This window comes from Lagenorhynchus albirostris, chromosome 19 (genome assembly GCF_949774975.1).
Source record: "Lagenorhynchus albirostris chromosome 19, mLagAlb1.1, whole genome shotgun sequence".
Lineage (NCBI taxonomy): Eukaryota > Metazoa > Chordata > Mammalia > Artiodactyla > Delphinidae > Lagenorhynchus > Lagenorhynchus albirostris.
Window position 1 is genome coordinate 11,723,877 of NC_083113.1, and position 10,103 is coordinate 11,733,979.

General features: G+C 46.2%; 1 long non-coding RNA gene across 1 annotated transcript; it reads left to right on the top strand.

Moving 5' to 3' along the window:
• Positions 1 to 208: 208 nt before the first annotated feature.
• On the top strand, positions 209 to 9,420 carry LOC132509282 (uncharacterized). Its single transcript, XR_009536946.1, has 3 exons — positions 209 to 262; positions 1,438 to 1,495; positions 9,368 to 9,420. It is a non-coding gene; the product is annotated as an uncharacterized LOC132509282 (long non-coding RNA).
• The last annotated feature ends 683 nt before the right edge of the window (positions 9,421 to 10,103 follow it).

Genomic DNA, 10,103 nt, shown 5'->3' on the forward strand with positions numbered 1-10,103 from the left:
AACTTTTTTTGTTTTAAGGAAAAAAAAGTGTAGCGGCGCCCCAAAGCTGAGCGCTGCAACCTTGAGCGCCCCCTGCCCTCCGCCACGCGTCTGGCAAAGCTCCAGGCGGACGCTTATTTCCATCACCATCTGGACTCAAAGACAGCGCGCCGCAGAGGATTCTGGGAAGTGTAGTCCGGGCCCTCCCTAGTCGCCCACTTCCGCTTCCGGTCGGCGCACCACTGCTTTGGTTTCTTATGCGATGGTGAGTAGGGAAAGGGACGTGAGTGTTCTTGGAGGTCTTTGTTCCGGCCGCAGGCACAAGGGCCAGATCTCAAGGATCTGAGGGGGAAAGGGCGGCGAATGGCGGAGGGTCGGAACCAGGGAATTTCAACGAGCTCGGCTTGGCGAAGGAAGGGTTTGAGGAAGCGGGTCGCCGAGCATCCCGGGGTGTGGGGGGATGGGGGGCGGGGCCCGGGCCGGCAGCCCTTGGTACCCCTCAGGCTCGGAAGGAGCAGTTTGAGGCCGGCAGCTCTGACTCTGAGACGGGCATCTCCCGTTTGGGAGACTCCAATCCAGGCAGTCGCGGATTGATGGTATCTTGACTTCTTTCACGGTAGCCACCCACCCACTTCTGTACTAATTTCAGAGATTTCTGTCTGTGAAGGCATTTCTGTAAAGAGCTGCTGAAGTTGAATCTTCATGTTCTGTATGTGTTCCTTGGAGAATTTTAAAGCACTGTGCAAGTTGTGAAAGATTCTTTTGCTGATGTATTGTTGCTGCATCTGGTTTTTGTCGCGTCTGAGGTACGCACAGGTTGAATTCCGCTCTAAATGTCACAAACTGATATAGAGACCAAACTAGTGGTTACCAGTGGGGAGAGGGGCAAGATTGGGGTAGGGGATTAAGAGGTACAAACTGTTGTGTATAAAATAAGCTACAAGGATTTATTACACAACAAAGGGAATATAGCCAACATTTTATAATAACTATAAATGGAGTATAACCTTCAAAAATTGTGAATCACTATATTGTACACCTGTAACATATAATATTGTACATCAACTATACTTCAATAAAAAAATCCTTCCCCCTCCCCCCAAAATTTAAATGTCACATAGCATGTGGGAGTCACAGCTCTGAATTCAATTCGAGACTGTGTCCTGATTCTTTTTGTCTCCTGGGAGCTACAGTGAGTGCAGGCTTGTAGACAAGGCACAAAGCAGGACTGGCATGGGACCTTCTCTCTGAGTCCTGTAAGGAGGGTGGTCCCTTTCCAGGGCACCTGAAGGAAGTAATAGGAGTAGATTACAGGAAGGGTAGGTTAAAGGGAGGAGTAGATTACATCCAGCTGGTGCTCAGAGATGTTTCCCTGTGGTGTGTTGGGAATTATGATAACATCATGTTATCTCATGGCTCATTTATTTTCTTGCTCTCTTCCAACTGTTCCTTTGCCAGAGAGAACTGCATCAAAGAGGAAGGAATAATCCCAGGTCTCTTGCCATTGGAGCTCCAGGTGAGTAGGACTTTGGTCTCTTCTTGTTGTTGTTTTATGTCGATGTTTGCTGTCTTCCCAGATGGAGACCTGTTTTTCCGACCTCATTGTTTAGCCCATGGTTTTAACACATGTCCCGTTCAGGCCCCTCAGGCTTACCCCCTTCATTCAGAAATGGGTTTCTTCTAAGGTTGGGGAATTTCCTGGTGTCTTATTCGTATGTTCTCTCCTTGGCTTCTAGTAGTGGTTCATTTGATCAGTAGATCGCTCAGGCTTACACTGTTTCAAGGATGTGCTACGTGTAGGAAAGAGGTAATAACGGTAACTAATGGTATGCATTCATTAAGCGCTTATTATATAACAGTTATTATGTTGAGGGCTTTCACTGCTGTATCCCTGGTCCCTGGAACAGTGTGTGGCATATAGTAGCCTGTCAATAAATATTTGAATGAGTAAATTAATTTTTCTAATTTATTATTTATTTATTTATTTGGTTGCACCATGGTCTTAGTTGTGGCATGTGGGATCTAGTTCCCTGACCAGGGATCGAACCCAGGCCCCCCCTGCATTGGGAGTGCGGAGTCTTAGCCACTGGATCACCAGGGAAGTCCCTGAGTAAATTAATATATATTTAATTTGCTCAGCAACTGCAGAAGTTAGATAGTATTAGTCCCATGTTACAGATAAGAATACTGAGGCTTAGAAAGGTTAAGAAACCTAACAAGTGTCACTTGGCCAGGAGATGTTATCACCAGAAGTCAGGGCCTTTGTCCTTGCACTTCCCCCTGTACTCTTCTCATGCCGGATCTTTACACAACTGATTTATTTTCATGCGGGTCTTAGAGACCTTCCATGACCACCTGATTTAATGTTGCCCCTCCCAAACCTGCCTCCAATGTTTTGTCTGAGAGAACTTACATTCTGGGGGTAAACAAGAATCTGTCACATGTGTTTCCTTTTCTTCATTGCCCTTTTTGTAATCGCTGATCACCTTTGTAGATTTGTTTACCCACCAGAAGGCATAAGAACAAGTACCTTGCCCGTCTTATTTACTGCTGCATCCCCAGTGTTTGTTGTAGCATCCAAGATGTAGTTAGGCACTGACCGTATATTTGTTAAATGAAGGGATGCTTGTATTCTGAGGTTAGTGCCTGGGGATAAATGAATAACAGCAATGATAATAGTTTATAGAGGATTTTCTATGTGCCAAGAACTGGGCTATGAGCTTTATTCAGATAGGTAGGCATGTATACGTGTATGAGAAAGAATTAATTCTTTCCACTCTGCAAGTAAGGAATATTATCTTCATTTAACAGAAGAAAGAACAGACTCAGAGGTTTGTCACTCTTCTAGTGTTAGTACAGCTACCAAGTGGCTGAGCCAGAATTTGAACCCAAACCATTGCACAGCTCCCAATATTGAGAGACAAGAGCTGTAACTTCCAAAACCTGGCTCCTCCTTTTGCTGTCTAGGTTAAAACATCATAATTTCCCCATTTTCCTCAAGTTTCAACCCAGACTCACATTTGAGTTCTCCTCCTTTTCATCCCCGTACATAATCTTATTCATCATAATTTTATTCATCTGTTATTTCTACCTTTGCAGTATCTATTATTCCCGTTACCTCTTCATCCCACTGCCTTTGTCACCAATTATTTCTGTCATCCTCTTTCTCCCTGCATGTGAGCACCACATGGTCAGGGACGGTATCTTTCTTTATATCCCACGCAGCTGTCACATGGTAGAATTTCAGTCAATGTGTGCTGTCTTCCCAGCTGGAATGTCAGCTTGAGTGCAGAATCCTTTCCTGCCCTGATCACCATTGTGTCCCGACACACCCCGCATGGTCCTTAGCATGTAATTTACTAAGTGAACGAGCTGGGGAACAAAATCCATTCTGCTCTATAACTGGTATCAGCAGACCCAGGATCCAGGTAGCAGCAGGCTGGGTTCAGGCAAGTCCCAGTCTCCATTTAAATATTTATTGAGGGGTGGGGGAGGGATGGATTGGGAGTTTGGGGTTAGTAGATGCAAACTATTATCTATAGAATGGATGGACAACAAGGTCCTACTGTATAGCACAGGGAACTATATTCAATGTCCTGGGATAAACCATAATAGAAAAGAGTATAAAAAAGAATGTAGGGCTTCCCTGGTGGCGCGGTGGTTGGGAGTCCGCCTGCCGATGCGGGGGACAGGAGTTCGTGCCCCGGTCCGGGGGGATCCCACGTGCCGCGGAGCGGCTGGGCCCGTGAGCCATGGCCGCTGGGCCTGTGCGTCCGGAGCCTGTGCTCCACAGCGGGAGAGGCCACAGCAGTGAGAGGCCCGCGTACCACAAAAAAAAAAAAAAAAAAAAAGAATGTATATATGTGTATAACTGAGTCACTTTGCTATACAGCAGAAATTAACACAACATTGTAAATCAACTATACTTCAATAATAAAAAAAACTTTTTTTTAATAAATATTTATTGAGCACCTACATTGTGCCAGGAGCAGACTGAAATCCCAGCCCTCAGAGAGCTCACGTTCTAGTGGGCGCAGAAAGACAGTAAACAAGAAAAACAGGTGGAAGTTTAGATGAGAAGTTTCATGGAGAAAAACGAAGCAGGAAAAGGGCTTTGGGAGTGCTGGCGGAGGGACTGGGAGCTTTAAGTGGGATAACCAGGGATGCTGTCACCGAGAAGGTGATGCCTGAATAGGGACCCAAAGGAGGTAGGGGGCCTGTGGACATCTGGGGAGAGGGAATGGCAGTGAAGGCCCTGAGGTGGGCGTATGACTGGTCTATTTGAAAACCAGTACGAAGGCCAGAGAGGCTGATGAGAATGAGAAAGAGGAAGGATAAGTAGGAGATGGGGTCTTGGGAGGCCGCATAGTGTAAGGTCGTTTGGCCATTGAAAGGACGAAGGTTTTGAGTCAAGTGAAGGTTTTGGCCACAGAAGTGGCATGACTTTATATTTTTAAAACTTCATTGTTTTATTTTAAGAAATTACCACCTCCACCCCAACCTTCAGCAACCACCATCCTGATCTTTCAGCAGCGTCAGCATGAAGGCAGGACCCTCCACCAGACAAAATATTATTACTCTCTGAAAGCTCAAACGATGGTTAGCATTTTTTAAAATTTATTTATTTAATTTATTTTATTTTTGGCTGCGTTGGGTCTTTGTTGCTGTACGTGGGCTTTTCTCTAGTTGTGGCGAGCGGGGGCTACTCTTCGTTGCAGTGCGTGGGTTTCTCATTGCGGTGGCTTCTCTTGTTGCAGAGCACGGGCTCTAAGCACGTGGGCTTCAGTAGTTGTGGCTCGCGGGCCCTAGAGCGCAGGCTCAGTAGTTGTGGCGCACGGGCTTAGTTGCTCCGCGGCATGTGGGATCTTCCCGGACCAGGGCTCGAACCCGTGTTCACTGCATTGGCAGGCGGATTCTTAACCACTGCGCCACCGTGGAAGCCTGGTTAGCATTTTTTAACAATCAAGTATTTTTTAATTAAAAAAAAAAGAGAGAGACCACTGTGGCTGCTTTGTAGGAAATAGACTTGCAGGCAGGACTGGAATAGAATCAGAGAGACCAGTTAGGAGGCTACTGGAGTATTTCAGGCAGAGAAGATGGCGGTTTGGATGGTGACAGCAAGAAGAACTGGTCTGAGTCTGGCTATAATTTGAAGGTCCTTGCTGCTGATTGGATGTGGAGTATGAAAAAGAGAGAAATCAAGGATTGCTCCAGAACATATCGCCTGCTTATTTGAAAGGGATTTGAAAGGGGAGGGGGACCTCTAGAGGCCAATCTGGAATTTGGTTTGGGGGCATGTTTGAGACACCTTTTGGACACCCGAGTGGAGCCGTCAGGTTGGCATTGAGTCATCAGCATATGGATGCGCTTTGAAGTCATGAAGTCGAACGTGTTCACCAAGAGAGTGATGAGTCGAGATAGAGAAGAACTTCCTGGACTGAATCTTGAGGCAGCCCTAACTCTTGGAGGTCAGGGACATGAGGAGGAACCACAAGGAGATTCTGTACAAACTAGAAGCCCCTGGAAACCTTGGAAATCAGCAAAGAGTATCTTAGCACGTGCTGCTTAAAGGGTGGTCCCTGGGGCAGCTGTATCAGCATCACCTGGAAACTTGTTAGAAATACAGATCCCTGGGCTCCACTGCAGAGCTCTTGCATCTGCATCTTTGGAGGTGGCATCCAGCAGTCTGTTTTAGCAATCTCTTGTGGTGATTTTTAAAAACTCTAAAGTTTGCAAAGCACAGTCCTGGAGGATCCTAAAGAGTTGAGTTTGAAAGGCATTGTTGTGGAGGACTCGTTACAGACCTGGCCTCTGCTTTCCTTTGCCCTTTATCCTCCATACAGGAGGTCAGCAGGTGAACCAGTCTTCCACATTTGCTTGGGAGAGAGCGATCCTAGTGCAGGGCAGGGCACACATGGTGTGAGACAGGTGCCTGGCAGAGCAGGCTGTGTGAAGGTCCAGGACAGGTGGTTAGAGGAAAGGTGGACACCTGAGCTCCTGAAGCGCCACAGGCCAGGGAGCATCTTAGAGTGGACATCCCAAGCAGGTGTATCTGTCTGAATTTGCCCTGTGGCTTGGATCTAAGGGAAAAACAGGTAAGGGAAGGCGGAAGCTCCCGGTCAGTGTCTTTGCATTACTTACTCACTAGCTCCAGGCTGATTTCAAGAGTTCTGTTCTTCTGGGTGCATCGCAGCCTGTTGATGGGATCTGCTAAGTGCATCCGAGGGGCCACACCTGTCCAAGATAGTGAAGATAAATAAAGGAAGAAGACTGGAGTCCATCAGTGATTTAGAGATGTTAACAAGGCAGGCTGTGTGAAAGGTGCTAAGCCAGCATTTTTTTTTTCCCCCCGGTGTGGGCCTCTCACTGTTGTGGCCTCTCCCATTGCGGAGCACAGGCTCCGGACGCACAGGCTCAGCGGCCACGGCCCACGGGCCCAGCTGCTCCGCAGCACGTGGGATCCTCCCGGACCGGGGCACGAACCCGTGTCCCCTGCATCTGCAGGCGGACTCTCAACCACTGTGTCACCAGGGAAGCCCTAAGCCAGCATTTTAAACATAGTGTGGCTGGGTCCCAGAGTGGTTCATCCTATCTGGTGCTGGCAGGAGAAGGCTTCATTAGAAAAGGAGTTCTTGAACTCGAGTCCATGGTGTAATGCAGCAGGTCCATGAACTTGAGTGGGAAAAAAATGTATACTGGTCAAACTGAAAATCAGCATTTCCTTCCATTATGAATGTAGGCAGCAAACCGCAATAGTATTAGCAGAACCTGTGACTCTGTTATCCGTGTAAATCATAGATATTCTTTTTTTAATTATTAATTTATTTGTTTTTGGCTGCGTTGGGTCTTTGTGGCTACACATGGGCTTTCTCTTTCTCTGGTTGCGGCAAGTGTGGGCTGCTCTTCGTTGCGGTGCACGGGCTTCTCATTGCGGTGGCTTCTCTTGTTGTGGAGCACAGGCTCTGGGCACGTGGGCTTCAGTAGTTGTGGCACGTGGGCTCAGTAGTTGTGGCTCGCGGACTTTAGAGCGCAGGCTTAGTTGTGGTGCATGGGCTTAGTTGCTCCGCGGCATGTGGGATCTTCCTGGACCAGGGATCAAACCCATGTCCCCTGCATTGACAGGAAGATTCTTAACCACTGCGCCACCAGGGAAGTCCCATAAATCATAGGTATTCTTATAATACAGTTGGTGTAGATGTTTCAAAATATTGCTTCTGCTCATTACTATTTTGAAATTACAGTAGTTGATTCATTCTTGATAATAATGAAGCACACACTTGATGTTTTAATATTTTTGAAGGTTGTCTTTAAGTGTAATTAGCTTTTAAAATCGTCCTGTGTTTTATTTTATGCATTTAAAACATTATTCTGAACAGAAGTCCATAAATATCACCCAACTGTCAAAGGAGGTCATGGAACAGGAGAGGTTACAAACTCTGATTTAGAAGACATTTGCTCACCCATATCCTGATTTTTATTTTTATTTTTAAAAATTTATTTTATTGAAGAATAGGTGATTTACAGTGTTGTGTTAATTCCTGCTATACAGCAAAGCAATTCAGTTACACATTCATATACACTCTTTTTCATATTCTTTTCTTTTTTTAATATTTATTTATTTATTTATTTGGTTGTGCCGGGTCTTAGTTGCGGCAGGCGGGCTCCTTAGTTGCAGCACGTGGGCTCCTTAGTTACGACACTCAGGCTCCTTAATTGTGGCATGCGAACTCTTAGTTGCAACATGCATGTGGGATCTAGTTCCCTGGCCAGGGATCAAACCCAGGCCCCCTACATTGGGAGCACAGAGTCTTAACCACTGTGCCACTAGGGAAGTCCCTCACATTCTTTTTCATTATGGTTTATCACAGGATATAGGTCCTGTGATATACAGTATGACCTTGTTGTTTATCCATTCTATATGTAACAGTTTGCATCTGCTAATCCCAAACTCCCACTCCATCCCTCCCCGCCCCCTCCACCAGCAACCACAAATCTGTTCTCTATGTCTGTGAGTCTGTTTCTGTTTCGTAGATAAGTTCATTTGTGTTGTATTTTAGATTCCACATATAAGTGATATCATATGGTATTTGTCTTTCTCTGTCTGACTTATTTCACTTCGCATGATAATCTGTAGGTCCATCGATGTTGCTGCAACTGGCATTATTTCATTCTTTTTTTTATGGCTGAGTAGCATTCCATTGTCATATCCTGATTTTTAGAATCCTTGAGGACAGGGATGTGGAGTTTTTATTTTTGCAACCCCCAGACTGGTGCGTTAGTGAAGCTTTTGCACTCCATGTTTTACTTCACAGGGCACAGATCCTGTATGTCTGTGGGATCTGTACCCTTCTGTAAGGCCCTGTGTCTCACTGCAAGATTTCTGCTGCTGGGCCCTCCCTGCAGCCACTCCTCTGACTGTACAGCCATCTGCGACATTCATGGCTCTCTGGACTGTGAGTTCCCCCAGAGCAGGGACTGTGCACATAGCCGTTCAGTACATATCCTCTGAATGAATGGCATCCAGAGGGTGTGAACTTTGGGGCCAGAAGAAAGAACTCAGATAAAGTCAAGTTCCTTCTCGAGCCCACAGGTCTCTGGAACGTGGAAACCAAGAAGCAGGCTCTGGAGAGTGGAGGTGGAGGTAGGTACTTGGGAGCCCAGGTGTCCATCTGAAGCTCCTCATCAGAGCTTGGACAGTCTCAAGAATGAAGAACCACTGGATCTGCTTCTCCAGTTTAGGAAGATCAGAGAATAAATAAAACTGCTGGGCTTCCCTGGTGGCGCAGTGGTTGAGAGTCTGCCTGCTAGTGCAGAGGACACGGGTTTGAGCCCTGGTCTGGGAGGATCCCACACGCCGCCGAGCAACTGGGCCCATGAGCCACAACCACTGAGCCTGCGCGTCTGGAACCTGTGCTCCGCAACAAGAGAGGCCACGATAGTGAGAGGCCCACGCACCACGATGAAGAGTGGCCCCCGCTCGCCGCAACTAGAGAAAGCCCTCGCACGGAAACGAAGACCCAACACAGCAAAAAAAAAAAAAAGATTAATTAATAAACTCCTACCCCCAACAGCTTTAAAAAAATAAATAAATAAATCTGGTTTAAAAATAAAAATAAATAAAATAAAACTGCTGATGCTCCAGAAACCTAGGAGGGGTGACCGTGGAGACTTTTTCCTCCTCAAGGCGGGAGGAAAGAGTTGAGAGCTTATGAAGGGTGGGGGAGAATCTCAGTCGGGTGTGGAGAGAGGAAATGTGAGGTGGATGAAGAGCTGCGTGCAGTGAAAAGAAACCACTCTGTAAGGGGGCAGACATTCCTGAGGTCCAGGTGGGTAGTCAGAGCGCCCAGGCAGGCCCCACCTTTCTTAATGCTTCTCTCTTCTCCTGCAGCTCTGCGTGCTCAAGCCGCAGCCCTTTCCCAAGATGGGGAAGACAAAACCAAGCTTCAGGTGGGTCGAGTTCTCTTTTCTCTCCAGAAATAACAACGTAAGGCATCAGAGAGTAAACATACGTCCCTCTCTTGGTAAAAGGAAAAAGAGGGGGAAAAAACATATTAGGTGAGCACATTACATTACTCAGTGCATTTATGCCCAAAATAGCTGTGTGAGAAAGGTGGTATGATTCTGCTTTAGAGATGAAGAAATGAGTGGTGAATCCTGGGTTTGAGCCCAGGTCTGTAGGACTCTGTAGTGTGCCTGTTTGCTCTACATGCGGCCTGTCAATAATGGTTTCATCTCAGGGCCCTGAGCCCACATTATGTAGAGAGGTGACTCCAAATAATGAATCCTCCTTTTCTGCCCAGGTTTTTCTCCTCAGTGGCACATTTCTTCTTATTCATTTCCAGATGCTGTATTCTCCACGTAATACACGCTACCAAAACTTATACCATGAACAAAGTTAAAAGACAGCATATTGGGTGAAAAAAGCTTCATGCACAACAAAATTTTAATATCTTATTTTAAAAACAGGAGCTGGAAATAAAGACCTGAGCCTTCATGTTCAGGAAGGGAGAAAAGAGGAAAAACAAATGACCAATAATCATATGAAAAGATGATCAGCCTCTAGTAATCAAAGTGATGCAGATTGAAACAAGATGTGATTCTTTTCCTAGCAGATGACCAAAGAT